Source organism: Staurois parvus, unplaced genomic scaffold (assembly GCF_062004578.1).
Source record: "Staurois parvus isolate SC_StPar_1 unplaced genomic scaffold, SC_StPar_1.0 ptg003220l, whole genome shotgun sequence".
NCBI classification, from domain to species: Eukaryota; Metazoa; Chordata; class Amphibia; order Anura; family Ranidae; genus Staurois; species Staurois parvus.
The window spans coordinates 22799-41979 of NW_028321016.1; the positions used below are offsets into that span (position 1 = coordinate 22799).

Sequence of the window (19181 nt, forward strand, 5' to 3'; positions counted from 1 at the left end):
TGTGTCTGCTGCCCTGCAGTCCTGAACCGGCCAGAGGAGGGCGCTGCTGAGGAGGAAGAGTTCCATAGAGTCAGGCAGCACTGCATTGTGGGAATTGTAAGCAGATATTTGCATTTCCCAGAGAAAGATTGCCTGGAGGAGGGGAGATCCGTGTATTCTCCAGCTGTACAGGATGCAGCTTCCTATTGCCTTCAGGGAGACCTGAGAGATGCTGTCTAGTGCGCTGCATATCATCCGCCTGAGCGGGATCCGGACTGCTGAGCTCCGAGGTGACAACTGCCAGAGTCACCCGAGTGAAGGAAAAGAGAGGGGACTAATCGCTGTGTGTGACCGGATGGTGAGCTGCAACATAGCTGTGTGTGACCGGATGGTGAGCTGCAATCGCTGTGTGTGACCGGATGGTGAGCTGCAATCGCTGTGTGTGACCGGATGGTGAGCTGCAATCGCTGTGTGTGACCGGATGGTGAGCTGCAACATAGCTGTGTGTGACCGGATGGTGAGCTGCAATCGCTGTGTGTGACCGGATGGTGAGCTGCAATCGCTGTGTGTGACCGGATGGTGAGCTGCAATCGCTGTGTGTGACCGGATGGTGAGCTGCAATCGCTGTGTGTGACCGGATGGTGAGCTGCAACATAGCTGTGTGGGACTGGATGGTGAGCTGCAACATAGCTGTGTGGGACCGGATGGTGAGCTGCAACATAGCTGTGTGGGACCGGATGGTGAGCTGCAACATAGCTGTGTGGGACCGGATGGTGAGCTGCAACATAGCTGTGTGGGACCGGATGGTGAGCTGCAATCGCTGTGTGTGACCGGATGGTGAGCTGCAACATAGCTGTGTGGGACCGGATGGTGAGCTGCAATCGCTGTGTGTGACCGGATGGTGAGCTGCAACATAGCTGTGTGTGACCGGATGGTGAGCCGCAACATAGCTGTGTGTGACCGGATGGTGAGCCGCAACATAGCTGTGTGTGACCGGATGGTGAGGTGCAACATAGCTGTGTGTGACCGGATGGTGAGCCGCAACATAGCTGTGTGTGACCGGATGGTGAGCCGCAATCGCTGTGTGTGACCGGATGGTGAGCTGCAACATAGCTGTGTGTGACCGGATGGTGAGCTGCAATCGCTGTGTGTGACCGGATGGTGAGCTGCAACATAGCTGTGTGTGACCGGATGGTGAGCTGCAATCGCTGTGTGTGACCGGATGGTGAGCTGCAATCGCTGTGTGTGAACGGATGGTGAGCTGCAATCGCTGTGTGTGACCGGATGGTGAGCTGCAATCGCTGTGTGTGACCGGATGGTGAGCGGCAACATAGCTGTGTGTGATCAGTCTGGTCTCGCCATGCCGGCCCCGGGACTGATGTGGTCTCGCCATGCCGGCCCCGGGACTGATGTGGTCTCGCCATGCCGGCCCCGGGACTGATGTGGTCTCGCCATGCCGGCCCCGGGACTGATGTGGTCTCGCCATGCCGGCCCCGGGACTGATGTGGTCTCGCCATGCCGGCCCCGGGACTGATGTGGTCTCGCCATGCCGGCCCCGGGACTGATGTGGTCTCGCCATGCCGGCCCCGGGACTGATGTGGTCTCGCCAGGCCGGCCCCGGGACTGATGTGGTCTCGCCATGCCGGCCCCGGGACTGATGTGGTCTCGCCAGGCCGGCCCCGGGACTGATGTGGTCTCGCCATGCCGGCCCCGGGACTGATGTGGTCTCGCCATGCCGGCCCCGGGACTGATGTGGTCTCGCCATGCCGGCCCCGGGACTGATGTGGTCTCGCCATGCCGGCCCCGGGACTGATGTGGTCTCGCCATGCCGGCCCCGGGACTGATGTGGTCTCGCCATGCCGGCCCCGGGACTGATGTGGTCTCGCCATGCCGGCCCCGGGACTGATGTGGTCTCGCCATGCCGGCCCCGGGACTGATGTGGTCTCGCCATGCCGGCCCCGGGACTGATGTGGTCTCGCCATGCCGGCCCCGGGACTGATGTGGTCTCGCCATGCCGGCCCCGGGACTGATCTGGTCTCGCCATGTTGGCTTCTTAGCCTTCAAGCTCCATCATCATCAGGCCATCAGTGGAATGTCGATCGCACTGCTGCCGATCGATGTCCATTGACGTTGGATGTTTCCTTTCATACAATCTGTGATCACACTCAGAGAACAGACCAACTGGCTTCCTCATCCCACTGCGAGCCTCTACTTCATTGTCCACATAGGGGCCACCCATCACATAGGGCCACGTCTCACTGCGAGCCTCTACTTCATTGTCCACATAGGGGCCACCCATCACATAGGGCCACGTCTCACTGCGAGCCTCTACTTCATTGTCCACATAGGGGCCACCTATCACATAGGGCCACGTCTCACTGCGAGCCTCTGCTTCATTGTCCACATTCTAGTATTATTTGTGGCTAATAAGGGCAGTGACCCCCCAATGGATGTGATTGGCCACCATGGCCTCACACTAATATTGGGAGGAGCCACATGTGCTGCTCATAGATGGTGGACTGGGTCCTGGTTGGAGAGTCTTGGACCCTGCATTGGTGGCCTACTGTGGTCATCCCTCTATACGAGACTCTGGTTATGATGGAGTCACAATGAATGTTCATATATGTGGCCCCTATGTGATATGTGGCCCTTATGTGACAGGTGGCCCTATGTGACATGTGGCCCTATGTGACAGGTGGATCTTATGTGACAAGTGGCCCTTATGTGACAGGTGGCCCTTATGTGACAGGTGGCCCTATGTGACAGGTGGCCCTATGTGACAGGTGGCCCTTATGAGACATGTGGCCCTTATGTGACAGGTGGCCCTTATGTGACAGGTGGCCCTTATGTGACAGGTGACTCCTATGTGACAGGTGGCCCTTATGTGACAGGTTGCCCCTATGTGACAGGTTGCCCCTATGTGACAGGTGGCCCCTATGTGACAGGTGGCCCCTATGTGACAGGTGGCCCCTATGTGACAGGTGGCCCTTATGTGACAGGTGGCCCTTATGTGACAGGTGGCCCTTATGTGATAGGGGGCCCCTATGGTAGTCATAAAGACGCTGTAATAGGTTCTTGTTACATTAGGACTTCCCCCAATGTTGCCCATCCTGCCTCCAGCTCTGGAATGGAGAGACTCAGCCAAGCTCCACCCAGGTGAGATCAGACAGGTAGTACACCTGAGGACACGTTGGGATTGGCTCTCTGAGAGAATTAATCACTTTATAACATTGATGTTATCAGCAGATCTCTCATATCGACCCAACGCCACAAAGATCAGCATTACTAAGCAGCCAGTCTCTCGGCAGTGTTGGGTGATCGGTGTATTCCAGGTGAGTGCAGTGTGGGGTTGGGTTCCTCTGTGTATTCCAGGTGAGTGCAGTGTAGGGTTGGGTTCCTCGGTGTATTCCAGGTGAGTGCAGTGTGGGGTTGGGTTCCTCTGTGTATTCCAGGTGAGTGCAGTGTAGGGTTGGGTTCCTCGGTGTATTCCAGGTGAGTGCAGTGTGGGGTTGGATTCCTCTGTGTATTCCAGGTGAGTGCAGTGTAGGGTTGGATTCCTCAGTGTTTTCCAGGTGAGTGCAGTGTAGGGTTGGATTCCTCTGTGTATTCCAGGTGAGTGCAGTGTGGGGTTGGATTCCTCTGTGTATTCCAGGTGAGTGCAGTGTGGGGTTGGGTTCCTCTGTGTATTCCAGGTGAGTGCAGTGTGGGGTTGGATTCCTCTGTGTATTCCAGGTGAGTGCAGTGTAGGGTTGGATTCCTCTGTGTATTCCAGGTGAGTGCAGTGTAAGGTTGGGTTCCTCTGTGTTTTCCAGGTGAGTGCAGTGTAGGGTTGGGTTCCTCTGTGTTTTCCAGGTGAGTGCAGTGTAGGGTTGGGTTCCTCTGTGTTTTCCAGGTGAGTGCAGTGTGGGGTTGGGTTCCTCTCTGTATTCTAGGTGAGTGCAGTGTAGGGTTGGGTTCCTCTGTGTTTTCCAGGTGAGTGCAGTGTGGGGTTGAGTTTCTCTGTGTATTCTAGGTGAGTGCAGTGTAGGGTTGGGTTCCTCTGTGTATTCCAGGTGAGTGCGGTGTGAAGTTGGGTTCCTCTATATATTCCAGGTGAGTGCAGTGTAGGGTTGGGTTCCTCTGTGTATTCTAGGTGAGTGCAGTGTAGGGTTGGGTTCCTCTGTGTTTTCCAGGTGAGCGCAGTGTGGGGTTGGGTTCCTCTGTGTATTCCAGGTGAGTGCAGTGTAGGGTTGGGTTCCTCTGTGTATTCCAGGTGAGTGCAGTGTAGGGTTGGGTTCCTCTGTGTATTCCAGGTGAGTGCAGTGTAGAGTTTGGTTCCTTGGTGTATTCCAGGTGAGCGCAGTGTGGGGTTGGGTTCCTTGGTGTATTCCAGGTGAGTGCAGTGTAGGGTTGGGTTCCTCTGTGTATTCCAGGTGAGTGCAGTGTAGGGTTGGGTTCTTCAGGGTATTCCAGGTGAGTGTGATGTAAGAGGTTGCTCAATGTCATCCAAGGTGAGTGCAGTGTAGGGTTGGATTCCTCTGTGTATTCCAGGTGACTGCAGTGTAGGGTTGGGTTCCTCTGTGTATTCCAGGTGAGTGCAGTGTGGGGTTGGGTTCCTCTGTGTATTCCAGGTGAGTGCAGTGTGGGTTTGGGTTCCTCTGTGTTTTCCAGGTGAGTGCAGTGTAGGGTTGGGTTCCTCTGTGTATTCCAGGTGAGTGCAGTGTGGGGTTGGGTTCCTCTGTGTATTCCAGGTGAGTGCAGTGTAGGGTTGGGTTCCTCTGTGTATTCCAGGTGAGTGCAGTGTAGAGTTTGGTTCCTTGGTGTATTCCAGGTGAGTGCAGTGTAGGATTGGGTTCCTCGGTGTATTCCAGGTGAGCGCAGTGTGGGGTTGGATTCCTCGGTGTATTCCAGGTGAGTGCAGTGTGGGGTTGGGTTCCTCGGTGTATTCCAGGTGAGTGCAGTGTGGGGTTGGGTTCCTCTGTGTATTCCAGGTGAGTGCAGTGTGGGGTTGGGTTCCTCTGTGTATTCCAGGTGAGTGCAGTGTGGGGTTTGGCTCCTCGGTGTATTCCAGGTGAGTGCAGTGTAGGGTTGGATTCCTCATTGTATTCCAGGTGAGTGCAGTGTAGGGTTGGATTCCTCTGTGTATTCCAGGTGAGTGCAGTGTAGGGTTGGGTTCCTCTGTGTTTTCCAGGTGAGTGAAGTGTGGGGTTGGGTTCCTCGGTGTATTCCAGGTGAGTGCAGTGTAGGGTTGGGTTCCTCTGTGTTTTCCAGGTGAGTGCAGTGTGGGGTTGGGTTCCTCTGTGTATTCCAGGTGAGTGCAGTGTGGGGTTGGGTTCCTCTGTGTTTTCCAGGTGAGTGCAGTGTAGGGTTGGGTTCCTCTGTGTATTCCAGGTGAGTGCAGTGTGGGGTTGGGTTCCTCTGTGTATTCCAGGTGAGTGCAGTGTAGGGTTGGGTTCCTCTGTGTATTCCAGGTGAGTGCAGTGTAGAGTTTGGTTCCTTGGTGTATTCCAGGTGAGGGCAGTGTGGGGTTGGATTCCTCGGTGTATGCCAGGTGAGCGCAGTGTGGGGTTGAATTCCTTGGTGTATTCCAGGTGAGTGCAGTGTAGGTTTGGGTTCCTCTGTGTATTCCAGGTGAGTGCAGTGTAGGGTTGGGTTCCTCTATATATTCCAGGTGAGTGCAGTGTGGGGTTGGGTTCTTCAGGGTATTCCAGGTGAGTGTGATGTAAGAGGTTGCTCAATGTCATCCAAGGTGAGTGCAGTGTAGGGTTGGATTCCTCTGTGTATTCCAGGTGCGTGCAGTGTAGGGTTGGGTTCCTCTGTGTATTCCAGGTGAGTGCAGTGTAGGGTTGGGTTCCTCTGTGTATTCCAGGTGAGTGCAGTGTAGAGTTTGGTTCCTTGGTGTATTCCAGGTGAGTGCAGTGTAGGATTGGGTTCCTCGGTGTATTCTAGGTGAGCGCAGTGTGGGGTTGGATTCCTCGGTGTATTCCAGGTGAGTGCAGTGTGGGGTTGGATTCCTCTGTGTATTCCAGGTGAGTGCAGTGTAGGGTTGGGTTCCTCTGTGTATTCCAGGTGAGTGCAGTGTGGGGTTGGGTTCCTCTGTGTATTCCAGGTGAGTGCGGTGTGGGGTTTGGTTCTTCAGGGTATTCCAGGTGAGTGCAGTGTAGAGTTTGGTTCCTTGGTGTATTCCAGGTGAGCGCAGTGTGGGGTTGGGTTCCTCGGTGTATTCCAGGTGAGCGCAGTGTGGGGTTGGGTTCCTTGGTGTATTCCAGGTGAGTGCAGTGTAGGGTTGGGTTCCTCGGTGTATTCCAGGTGAGTGCGGTGTGGGGTTGGGTTCCTCGGTGTATTCCAGGTGAGTGCAGTGTAGGGTTGGATTCCTCTGTGTATTCCAGGTGAGTGCAGTGTGGGGTTGGATTCCTCGGTGTATTCCAGGTGAGTGCAGTGTAGGGTTGGGTTCCTTGGTGTATTCCAGGTGAGTGCAGTGTGGGGTTGGGTTCCTTGGTGTATTCCAGGTGAGTGCAGTGTAGGGTTGGGTTCCTCTGTGTATTCCAGGTGAGTGCAGTGTAGGGTTGGGTTCCTCTGTGTATTCCAGGTGAGTGCAGTGTAGGGTTGGGTTCCTCTGTGTATTCCAGGTGAGTGCAGTGTAGGGTTGGGTTCCTCGGTGTATTCCAGGTGAGTGCAGTGTAGGTTTGGATTCCTCGGTGTATTCCAGGTGAGTGCAGTGTAGGGTTGGGTTCCTCGGTGTATTCCAGGTGAGTGCAGTGTGGGGTTGGGTTCCTCGGTGTATTCCAGGTGAGTGCAGTGTAGGGTTGGGTTCCTCTGTGTATTCCAGGTGAGTGCAGTGTAGGGTTGGGTTCCTCTGTGTATTCCAGGTGAGTGCAGTGTAGGGTTGGGTTCCTCTGTGTATTCCAGGTGAGTGCAGTGTAGGGTTGGGTTCCTCTGTGTATTCCAGGTGAGTGCAGTGTAGGGTTGGGTTCCTCTGTGTATTCCAGGTGAGTGCAGTGTAGGGTTGGGTTCCTTGGTGTATTCCAGGTGAGTGCAGTGTGGGGTTGGGTTCCTCGGTGTATTCCAGGTGAGTGCAGTGTAGGGTTGGATTCCTCAGTGTATTCCAGGTGAGTGCAGTGTGGGGTTGGATTCCTCTGTGTATTCCAGGTGAGTGCAGTGTGGGGTTGGGTTCCTCTGTGTATTCAAGGTGAGTGCAGTGTAGGGTTGGATTCCTCTGTGTATTCCAGGTGAGTGCAGTGTAGAGTTGGGTTCCTCTGTGTATTCCAGGTGAGTGCAGTGTAGGGTTGGGTTCCTCGGTGTATTCCAGGTGAGTGCAGTGTGGGGTTGGGTTCCTCTATATATTCCAGGTGAGTGCAGTGTGGGGTTGGGTTCTTCAGGGTATTCCAGGTGAGTGTGATGTAAGAGGTTGCTCAATGACATCCAAGGTGAGTGCAGTGTAGGGTTGGATTCCTCTGTGTATTCCAGGTGAGTGCAGTGTGGGGTTGAGTTCCTCTGTGTATTCCAGGTGAGTGCAGTGTAGGGTTGGGTTCCTTGGTGTATTCCAGGTGAGTGCAGTGTAGAGTTTGGTTCCTTGGTGTATTCCAGGTGAGTGCAGTGTAGGGTTGGGTTCCTCGGTGTATTCCAGGTGAGCGCAGTGTGGGGTTGGGTTCCTCGGTGTATTCCAGGTGAGTGCAGTGTGGGGTTGGATTCCTCGGTGTATTCCAGGTGAGTGCAGTGTAGGGTTGGATTCCTCGGTGTATTCCAGGTGAGTGCAGTGTAGGGTTGGGTTCCTTGGTGTATTCCAGGTGAGTGCAGTGTGGGGTTGGGTTCCTTGGTGTATTCCAGGTGAGTGCAGTGTAGGGTTGGGTTCCTCTGTGTATTCCAGGTGAGTGCAGTGTAGGGTTGGGTTCCTCTGTGTATTCCAGGTGAGTGCAGTGTAGGGTTGGGTTCCTCGGTGTATTCCAGGTGAGTGCAGTGTAGGTTTGGATTCCTCGGTGTATTCCAGGTGAGTGCAGTGTAGGGTTGGGTTCCTCGGTGTATTCCAGGTGAGTGCAGTGTGGGGTTGGGTTCCTTGGTGTATTCCAGGTGAGTGCAGTGTAGGGTTGGGTTCCTCTGTGTATTCCAGGTGAGTGCAGTGTAGGGTTGGGTTCCTCTGTGTATTCCAGGTGAGTGCAGTGTAGGGTTGGGTTCCTTGGTGTATTCCAGGTGAGTGCAGTGTGGGGTTGGGTTCCTCGGTGTATTCCAGGTGAGTGCAGTGTAGGGTTGGATTCCTCAGTGTATTCCAGGTGAGTGCAGTGTGGGGTTGGATTCCTCTGTGTATTCCAGGTGAGTGCAGTGTGGGGTTGGGTTCCTCTGTGTATTCCAGGTGAGTGCAGTGTAGGGTTGGATTCCTCTGTGTATTCCAGGTGAGTGCAGTGTAGAGTTGGGTTCCTCTGTGTATTCCAGGTGAGTGCAGTGTAGGGTTGGGTTCCTCGGTGTATTCCAGGTGAGTGCAGTGTGGGGTTGGGTTCCTCTATATATTCCAGGTGAGTGCAGTGTGGGGTTGGTTTCTTCAGGGTATTCCAGGTGAGTGTGATGTAAGAGGTTGCTCAATGACATCCAAGGTGAGTGCAGTGTAGGGTTGGATTCCTCTGTGTATTCCAGGTGAGTGCAGTGTGGGGTTGAGTTCCTCTGTGTATTCCAGGTGAGTGCAGTGTAGGGTTGGGTTCCTCGGTGTATTCCAGGTGAGCGCAGTGTGGGGTTGGGTTCCTTGGTGTATTCCAGGTGAGTGCGGTGTGGGGTTGGATTCCTCTGTGTATTCCAGGTGAGTGCGGTGTGGGGTTGGATTCCTCTGTGTATTCCAGGTGAGTGCAGTGTGGGGTTGGGTTCCTCGGTGTATTCCAGGTGAGTGCAGTGTGGGGTTGGGTTCCTCTGTGTATTCCAGGTGAGTGCAGTGTGGGGTTGGGTTCCTCTGTGTATTCCAGGTGAGTGCAGTGTAGGGTTGGGTTCCTCGTTGTATTCCAGGTGAGTGCAGTGTAGGGTTGGATTCCTCTGTGTATTCCAGGTGAGTGCAGTGTAGGGTTGGGTTCCTCGGTGTTTTCCAGGTGAGTGCAGTGTAGGGTTGGATTCCTCTGTGTATTCCAGGTGAGTTCAGTGTAGGGTTGGGTTCCTCGTTGTATTCCAGGTGAGTGCAGTGTAGGGTTGGATTCCTCTGTGTATTCCAGGTGAGTGCAGTGTAGGGTTGGGTTCCTCGGTGTTTTCCAGGTGAGTGCAGTGTAGGGTTGGATTCCTCTGTGTATTCCAGGTGAGTGCAGTGTGAGGTTGGATTCCTCTGTGTATTCCAGGTGAGTGCAGTGTGGGGTTGGGTTCCTCTGTGTATTCCAGGTGAGTGCAGTGTGGGGTTGGATTCCTCTGTGTATTCCAGGTGAGTGCAGTGTGGGTTTGGGTTCCTCTGTGTATTCCAGGTGAGTGCAGTGTAGGGTTGGGTTCCTCTGTGTATTCCAGGTGAGTGCAGTGTAGGGTTGGGTTCCTCTGTGTATTCCAGGTGAGTGCATTGTGGGTTTGCATTCCTCTGTGTATTCCAGGTGAGTGCAGTGTAGGATTGGATTCCTCTGTGTATTCCAGGTGAGTGCAGTGTAGGGTTGGGTTCCTCTGTGTTTTCCAGGTGAGTGCAGTGTAGGGTTGGATTCCTCTGTGTATTCCAGGTGAGTGCAGTGTGAGGTTGGATTCCTCTGTGTATTCCAGGTGAGTGCAGTGTGGGGTTGGGTTCCTCTGTGTATTCCAGGTGAGTGCATTGTGGGTTTGCATTCCTCTGTGTATTCCAGGTGAGTGCAGTGTAGGATTGGATTCCTCTGTGTATTCCAGGTGAGTGCAGTGTAGGGTTGGGTTCCTCTGTGTTTTCCAGGTGAGTGCAGTGTGGGGTTGGGTTCCTCTGTGTATTCCAGGTGAGTGCAGTGTAGGGTTGGGTTCCTCGGTGTATTCCAGGTGAGTGCAGTGTAGGGTTGGATTCCTCTGTGTATTCCAGGTGAGTGCAGTGTGGGGTTGGGTTCCTCTGTGTTTTCCAGGTGAGTGCAGTGTAGGGTTGGGTTCCTCTGTGTATTCCAGGTGAGTGCAGTGTGGGGTTGGGTTCCTCTGTGTATTCCAGGTGAGTGCAGTGTAGGGTTGGGTTCCTCTGTGTATTCCAGGTGAGTGCAGTGTAGGGTTGGGTTCCTCTGTGTATTCCAGGTGAGTGCAGTGTGGGGTTGGGTTCCTCTGTGTATTCCAGGTGAGTGCAGTGTAGGGTTGGGTTCCTCTGTGTATTCCAGGTGAGTGCAGTGTAGAGTTTGGTTCCTTGGTGTATTCCAGGTGAGTGCAGTGTAGGATTGGGTTCCTGGGTGTATTCCAGGTGAGCGCAGTGTGGGGTTGGGTTCCTTGGTGTATTCCAGGTGAGTGCAGTGTAGGGTTGGGTTCCTCTTTGTATTCCAGGTGAGTGCAGTGTAGGGTTGGGTTCCTCTATATATTCCAGGTGAGTGCAGTGTAGGGTTGGGTTCCTCTATATATTCCAGGTGAGTGCAGTGTGGGGTTGGGTTCTTCAGGGTATTCCAGGTGAGTGTGATGTAAGAGGTTGCTCAATGTCATCCAAGGTGAGTGCAGTGTAGGGTTGGATTCCTATGTGTATTCCAGGTGAGTGCAGTGTAGGGTTGGGTTCCTCTGTGTATTCCAGGTGAGTGCAGTGTAGGGTTGGGTTCCTCTGTGTATTCCAGGTGAGTGCAGTGTAGAGTTTGGTTCCTTGGTGTATTCCAGGTGAGTGCAGTGTAGGATTGGGTTCCTCGGTGTATTCCAGGTGAGCGCAGTGTGGGGTTGGATTCCTCTGTGTATTCCAGGTGAGTGCAGTGTGGGGTTGGGTTCCTCTGTGTATTCCAGGTGAGTGCAGTGTAGGGTTGGGTTCCTTGGTGTATTCCAGGTGAGTGCAGTGTCGAGTTTGGTTCCTTGGTGTATTCCAGGTGAGTGCAGTGTAGGGTTGGGTTCTTCGGTGTATTCCAGGTGAGTGCAGTGTAGTGTTTCGTTCATCTGTGTATTCCAGGTGAGTGCAGTGTAGGGTTGGGTTCCTTGGTGTATTCCAGGTGAGTGCAGTGTAGGGTTGGATTCCTCGGTGTATTCCAGGTGAGTGCAGTGTAGGGTTGGGTTCCTCGGCGTATTCCAGGTGAGTGCAGTGTAGGGTTGGGTTCCTCGGCGTATTCCAGGTGAGTGCAGTGTAGGGTTGGATTCCTCTGTTTATTCCAGGTGAGTGCAGTGTAGGGTTGGATTCCTCTGTTTATTCCAGGTGAGTGCAGTGTAGGGTTGGGTTCCTCGGTGTATTCCAGGTGAGTGCAGTGTAGGGTTGGGTTCCTCTGTTTATTCCAGGTGAGTGCAGTGTAGGGTTGGGTTCCTCTGTGTATTCCAGGTGAGTGCAGTGTAGGGTTGGGTTCCTTGGTGTATTCCAGGTGAGTGCAGTGTAGGGTTGGGTTCCTCTGTGTATTCCAGGTGAGTGCAGTGTAGGGTTGGGTTCCTTGGTGTATTCCAGGTGAGTGCAGTGTAGGGTTGGGTTCCTCGGTGTATTCCAGGTGAGTGCAGTGTAGGGTTGGATTCCTCTGTTTATTCCAGGTGAGTGCAGTGTGGGGTTGGGTTCCTCAGGCTGTTGGGGGTCCCCGGGTGTCCTCAGGCTGTTGGGGGTCCCCGGGTGTCCTCAGGCTGTTGGGGGTCCCCGGGTGTCCTCAGGCTGTTGGGGGTCCCCGGGTGTCCTCAGGCTGTTGGGGGTCCCTGGGTGTCCTCTGGCTGTTAAGGGTCCCCGGGTGTCCTCAGGCTGTTGGGGGTCCCCGGGTGTCCTCAGGCTGTTTGGGGTCCCCGGGTGTCCTCAGGCTGTTGGGGGTCCCTTGGTGCCCTCAGGGGGTCCGGAGTATGTAGAAGGGAATTCGTTCAGCTCCAATCATACTTTGTACATACATGGAATGGACATGCTGGTAGGACGATCCGTGTGCAATGTTGGGAGACGCCATTGGAGGAAGATGTATGAGGGTCCCCCGTTTGAACCCCCAGAGATCCCTCCATGGTAGGGATGAGGTTCAGGTTCCCCTCACAGGTTGGTGGTTCCCGTCACATTTGTGTGCAGATTCCCCCCGGGTGAAATTCCCTGAATCTGCATCGTGGGCTTCAGTCTGCGACCAGCGGCCTCGGGTCACATGATGGCGGACGGTGGCCAAGGCCCACCCCTCACTCAGGGGGCTCAGAGGGAGAGCCGGGCACACCACGCGGGGAGAGATCAGAGTCTGTCGGGAATTGTATTCCGATTGTCAGCTCTGTGGTCCAGCCAGCCCCTCTTTGTGGTCGTATGATTGGTGGATTCTCAGCTTTGATTTCAGTTTTTGGTTCTGAGGTCAGAGGTCACGCCGTGACGTCGATTACACGTGTGTTTGAACCCTTTGCTGTCAGAGCATTATTTACATGTATGTTAACAAATCATTGTGAGCCTGAAGGGGTCAGGAGTATGTAACATACTATGTAATGTACAGGGTGCGGGGGTCAGGAGTGTGTAACATACTATGTAATGTACAGGGTGCGGGGGTCAGGAGTGTGTAACATACTATGTAATGTACAGGGTGCGGGGGTCAGGAGTGTGTAACATACTATGTAATGTACAGGGTGCGGGGGTCAGGAGTGTGTAACATACTAGGTAATGTACAGGGTGCGGGGGTGGGGAGTATGTAACATACTATGTAATGTACAGGGTGCGGGGGTCAGGAGTGTGTAACGTACTATGTAATGTACAGGGTGCGGGGGTCAGGAGTATGTAACATACTATGTAATGTGCGGGGGTCAGGAGTGTGTAACATACTATGTAATGTACAGGGTGCGGGGGTGGGGAGTGTGTAACATACTATGTAATGTACAGGGTGCGGGGGTCAGGAGTATGTAACATACTATGTAATGTACAGGGTGCGGGGGTCAGGAGTATGTAACATACTATGTAATGTACAGGGTGCGGGGGTGGGGAGTGTGTAACATACTATGTAATGTACAGGGTGCGGGGGTCAGGAGTGTGTAACATACTATGTAATGTACAGGGTGCGGGGGTCAGGAGTGTGTAACATACTATGTAATGTGCGGGGGTCAGGAGTGTGTAACATACTATGTAATGTACAGGGTGCGGGGGTCAGGAGTGTGTAACATACTAGGTAATGTACAGGGTGCGGGGGTGGGGAGTATGTAACATACTATGTAATGTACAGGGTGCGGGGGTCAGGAGTGTGTAACATACTATGTAATGTACAGGGTGCGGGGGTCAGGAGTATGTAACATACTATGTAATGTGCGGGGGTCAGGAGTGTGTAACATACAACATAATGTAGAGAGCGGGGGTGTCAAGGATTATCCTGTCACGGATCCCCCACACGCCACGCCCACAGTGACTAGCTAACCGAGGTGCGGCTGTGACTTGGGGTAAGAGGGAATAAAGGGGATTTACACTCGAATATCTAACACCGTATATAAGATCAGCCGTGATATCCTTCCACAGCTGCACTACCTCTGCCCACCACCGGGGGGAGACTCCACTCCAATCCAGAGGGCTGACCACACACTGGCAGATACAAATCTTACATACAATCTGGTGCACTGATTAGAGTTGAGGAGCAGCTTAGTAATCTCACCCTTCTAGAGTCCCTCCAGCTATCCTACAGCTTGAACCCCGATGTTATCACCCTTTCACTGTCCACACCCCCCACACCAGACACACCCCTCCCCCACCCCACACCAGACACACCCCTCCCCCACACACACCCCCACCAGACACACCCCTCCCCCACACCAGACACACCCCTCCCCCCACACCAGACGCACCACAAAGGTAGCCTGCCACCACCCAACAGTTTATCCGCAGAACGGTCTGCTGAGACACCCCACACACACAGATCTCCGTCTGGCCGATCTGTTACCTTTACAATCTGCCTACAATCTGCCCACACACAGTGCAATTGCATACAGGTTGGCAATGAGCTGACCGAGCGTTTAAAGGCACTAAAATCCAATACAATCCGATCCCTCCAATCCGATCCCTCCAATCCGATCCCTCCAATCCGATCCCTCCAATCTCGTCTCTCCGGAGATATGACCCCGAGCTTCAATACACAGAAGTCACTAATTAATTTTAAGATTTAATTTCCCAAAGTGGGCGGAGCATAAAATATGTACAAATATAACAAGTTCCAGAAATACAAGAAACACACAAATGACTGATTACTATAAAAGGGAATAAAAGACAGAATAACACGTCACCCTGCGGCTGGAGCGAGCCAGAAACTCAGCCATCCATTGGTCCATCGACCAGCTCCGTACGGATCACCCTGTCCAATGTCCGTGCGTTCAATTTATTGGGATTTGGACATGGGCGGGACATTAGTCTTCGGCCAATTGCTTCTGGGGGAGGTGGTCCTGACCTGCCCACAAGAGGTACTGTGTATGGACCTAACCAAGTTCAATTGGGCCGAGACTGGCCTGAACACCAAGTCGGGGATTGGATTTCTGACACCAGCGCGTCAGCCCAATCACAACAGTACCAGACACCATCCGACTGTCGCACCCCCGCGTCATCTAATCACTCCATGCATTTCCCTGGCTCCTCCCCAATCCACAAATATGATTGTTATATGCAGATGCAGCGCACAGAGCGCCCTACAATACTGTAGAGTGCGGGGGTCATGAGTGTGTAACATACAACATACTGTAGAGTGCGGGGTCAGGAGTGTGTAACATACAACACAATGTAGAGTGCGGGGGTCAGGAGTGTGTAACATACAACATACTGTAGAGTGCGGGGGTCATGAGTATGTAACATTCAACACAATGTAGAGTGCGGGGGTCAGGAGTATGTAACATACAACACAATGTAGAGTGCGGGGGTCAGGAGTGTGTAACATACAACACAATGTAGAGTGCGGGGGTCAGGAGTATGTAACATACAACACAATGTAGAGTGCGGGGGTCAGGAGTATGTAACATACAACATACTGTAGAGTGCAGGGGTCAGGAGTATGTAACATACAACACAATGTAGAGTGCGGGGTCAGGAGTATGTAACATACAACACAATGTAGAGTGCGGGGTCAGGAGTATGTAACATACAACATACTGTAGAGTGCAGGGGTCAGGAGTATGTAACATACAACACAATGTAGAGTGCGGGGTCAGGAGTATGTAACATACAACACAATGTAGAGTGCGGGGGGTCAGGAGTGTGTAACACACAACATACTGTAGAGTGCGGGGGTCAGGAGTGTGTAACATACAACACAATGTAGGGTGCGGGGGTCAGGAGTGTGTAACACACAACATACTGTAGAGTGCGGGGGTCAGGAGTGTGTAACATACAACACAATGTAGGGTGCGGGGGTCAGGAGTATGTAACACACAACATACTGTAGAGTGCGGGGGTCAGGAGTATGTAACATACAACATACTGTAGAGTGCGGGGGTCAGGAGTATGTAACATACAACATACTGTAGAGTGCGGGGGTCAGGAGTATGTAACATACAACACAATGTAGAGTGCGGGGGGTCAGGAGTATGTAACACACAACATACTGTAGAGTGCGGGGGTCAGGAGTATGTAACATACAACACAATGTAGAGTGCGGGGGGTCAGGAGTGTGTAACACACAACATACTGTAGAGTGCGGGGGTCAGGAGTGTGTAACATACAACACAATGTAGGGTGCGGGGGTCAGGAGTGTGTAACACACAACATACTGTAGAGTGCGGGGGTCAGGAGTGTGTAACATACAACACAATGTAGGGTGCGGGGGTCAGGAGTATGTAACACACAACATACTGTAGAGTGCGGGGGTCAGTAGTATGTAACACACAACATACTGTAGAGTGCGGGGGCCAGGAGTATGTAACATACAACATACTGTAGAGTGCGGGGGTCAGGAGTATGTAACATACAACATACTGTAGAGTGCGGGGGTCAGGAGTATGTAACATACTGTAGAGTGCGGGGGTCAGGAGTATGTAACATACAACATACTGTAGGGTGCGGGGGTCAGGAGTGTGTAACATACAACATACTGTAGAGTGCAGGGGTCAGGAGTATGTAACATACAACATACTGTAGGGTGCGGGGGGTCAGGAGTGTGTAACATACAACATACTGTAGAGTGCGGGGGTCAGGAGTATGTAACATACAACATACTGTAGGGTGTGTCATGGAAATTTTGTATTGTTGGTCGAACTTTAAATGTGTCATGTATTCGTGTTATTCATATGTCTCTCGTGTGGCTTAATTAAAGCTCTGAAGGCTGCAATTGGGCCATGCGCATGTACAATGTATGTATTACAGTACTCGGCTTGGTAATGGATGAGATGGCAGATCTGTGCTTATAGACCGGCGTGTATACCACCACGGCATTCCATGCGAATGCTGCTGTCAGTAGACCGTGGGCCTGTATCCACATATCAGCAGCATGGTACCACGTGGGCTTCATAACGCAATGCGCAAGCGGTGTGAACTCCACGTGTAGGCTTATGCATATCTTACAACCCATTACTAATCTGAACTGTATCTCGGATGGATGTGTTTTAATAAAGATCGTATCGGGCCCATCCAGGTACAGACTGATATTTTTAGGGAGTCCTTGTGCAGAGAATTTTACATACCAATAGAAGCTAGTAGGACAGGAAATATGACCTCAGATGGCTCATAGGGGGGAAGGGGAGGAAGTCTGCTGACCTCAGAAGACTCATGGGGGAGGACCAGTGATAGATAATAGCAAAGGCTATGCTCCAATTGGAATGTATATCCTCTGTATAGGTACTCCCCATTGCATTGTTCGGTGGGAGGGATTGACTTTATTCATGTGGGGGGCATGTGTGTATTCTTAATAAAACAGAGAGCTGAGCCTAAAATCAGCCCCTTATGTGAGTTGCAACCAGCCTTAGAGTGTCGTGTGATCATTCCAGGGTAACGGAGCTCCATCACCCACAAATTCAACAGATCCAAAGTATTTGGATGGGCAGGAATCGTGTAGTTTGGCTGCAGTCGTGGTAAGCGAGATTCGCACAGCTTTATGGGGGATTTCTGCGCATCCAACTGCGAGTACTCACGGTAAGGAGAAATTCGTTAAAGCGAATTTCCAAGACAGTTTGGCGAGCCTGGTGGATACTAACGCGTATTCTTGCGTAGCTAACCAAGAACGAGGGGGGAATGGCCATCATGAACTAGCAAAAAGTATGCCGGCACATTTCAGGTCTCTCTGCCATTAAGAGGATCGCTTTTTGCGTGTTCGTGTGGCTGATTTCGCTCTCTGTTAGCTAACAAGAAATACCGCTTAACAAGGACCTCATTTTTTGTCCTAAACTCTTGATTTGTGGGTGAAAGACAAGGGTTTGTCTCTGCGGAACGCAGCAGAGGGGGGGGTTTTGGTTGGCTGGATTTGGTCAAGTTTAAAAAATCTTCCAACCAAAAATTAAACGGGTATATGTTTTAGTGGGTAAAAGTTGTTGCATAGTGTTAGGTAAGTATTTGTGGGCTGTAGGTACTGTGGTGATTGCTTTACCCCCCTCCACGTGAGGTAATTATTACAGTGCTGAAAGGCTTAGGTTAATTGTTAACTGTTGTAAGATCTGTGTTATGTAGTCTGTACAATGTTTTGTGGTACCACTGCTCCCAGCAAGCATGCAGCAGGGGGTCCTTTTTGTTACATGTGCATGTTAGTGTGATATGTTGGTGTTTTATGTCCGTTCTGTGATTGTGCCCAAATTGTGTTGTATGTGTACTTCATATTGTTGTGTAATTGTCCAGTGTATGTTCTGTCTAAAAGTCTGTTTTATGTAAGAGGCAATTTTGAGGCTAGAGTCTGCCGTGTGCTCCTCTGTGGGGGGTCATTCTAGTATCTGCCATGTGCTCCTCTGTGGGGGGTCATTTTCTTGACTAAACCACATGGACTCCTTTTGTTTGGTGGCCATTTTGTTAATGACCATGTGCTTTCCCTGTTGGTGGCCATTTTGTTGGCTACCAAATGTGCAGTAATCTCTATGCAATGTGCATGAAGTTTCCTATATGCATTTGACCCATATTGTGTTTTTAATCCAAATTTTTTACAGTTTCATTTGTTTGCTTTTAGCTTTAAATTTGCGTATTGCCAGCCAATTTAAAGTGTATTAAGCGAGTTTTCCCTTCACGTGTTCCACATTTAGTGAGCGCGGTGAAGTCTGGGTTTTTGCACATAGATTTCTTGTATAGTGATTATGTTTTTCTTGTGTTTTTCCTGTTAAAAGTAGTTCCTTATTGTAAAGCGGGTTTGTTTTAAGCTGCTGTGTCGCGTGTTTCACGTCCAGCAGACTTTTTGTGTAAACGGTTCTAGGTGGTTGCAGTAAAGATTGCGTGTATAATGTGGATCGTTTAGCGGTGCTGATAGGAGTGATTTTTGCGTCAGCAACAAGGTTACTTTTGGCGCAGTTTTTCGGTTTACCTCTGTGTAATTGTTTTACTGTGAAACGTCCCGTGTTTTTCATAAGGATCCACTTTGTCCTTTTTAACAGTTTTTCAGGTTGAAAAAAGGGTTTTTCTGTGTGTATTAGGAAAGTTTTTTTCTTTTTACACAAATTTCCTAAAGGTCAGTTAGCAGGTTTCTGCCCAACCAGTGACCCCTAAGTAACATCCAAGAACCCCTCTTTTTGTTTTGACTTGTGTTAGCTACTGTGTGCAGGGAGAGAAAAGCCACTTTCATCATTGTGCGGTGTGGCCTGCCAAACACAGTGGGTGATGAGAACCACATAAATTACGCTGTGTGAGTGGGCGGTCCAGGGAAATCCTGGTTACCACAAACACTTCGGGTGGTCAGGATCACACAAATTGCGCTGTGGGAGTGGGAGGTGTGCTCTCAGTCTGACCGCCACTTGATGCGCTTCGGGTGATCGATAAGTATCACATAAATTACGCTGTGCTGGGAAAGTGGTGGAATCAGGCCTCTCGGTAGGATCCCACCGAGTGCTCCAGGGGGTAAACAGGTACCCGGACGCGGGATATATACCAGTGACTAGTCACGATGGGCAGTAGTCAGTCCATGAAGAGAGAGGGGGAACCAGCCCTCTTCAGGGTAAGGACAGCTGCACAACTGATGAAGGTGAGTTTGGGGGGGAAGTCTACAGAACCCCTCAAAAGGTGGAATAAATGGTCGAAGGGTACCAGATGGGAAATTCCCCGGGAAGGTACATTTGACGCATGGAGGTGGGAAAAATTCATCTCTGAA

General features: G+C 51.8%; 1 protein-coding gene across 4 annotated transcripts in view; it reads left to right on the top strand.

The window, feature by feature from the left end:
- The first annotated feature begins 313 nt into the window (after nt 1–313).
- LOC149428472 (vitamin D3 hydroxylase-associated protein-like) overlaps nt 314–19181 on the top strand; it is a 57945-nt gene continuing 39077 nt past the window's right edge. For 2 of the 4 annotated variants that reach the window (XM_089667371.1, XM_089667370.1), the window contains exon 1: nt 3150–3311. The gene's annotated coding sequence lies outside the window, so the exon portion shown is untranslated. Of the gene's footprint in view, nt 338–3149; nt 3312–19181 lie in introns of those variants that run through there. The other 2 variants (XM_089667369.1, XM_089667368.1) reach the window with 2 other exon arrangements.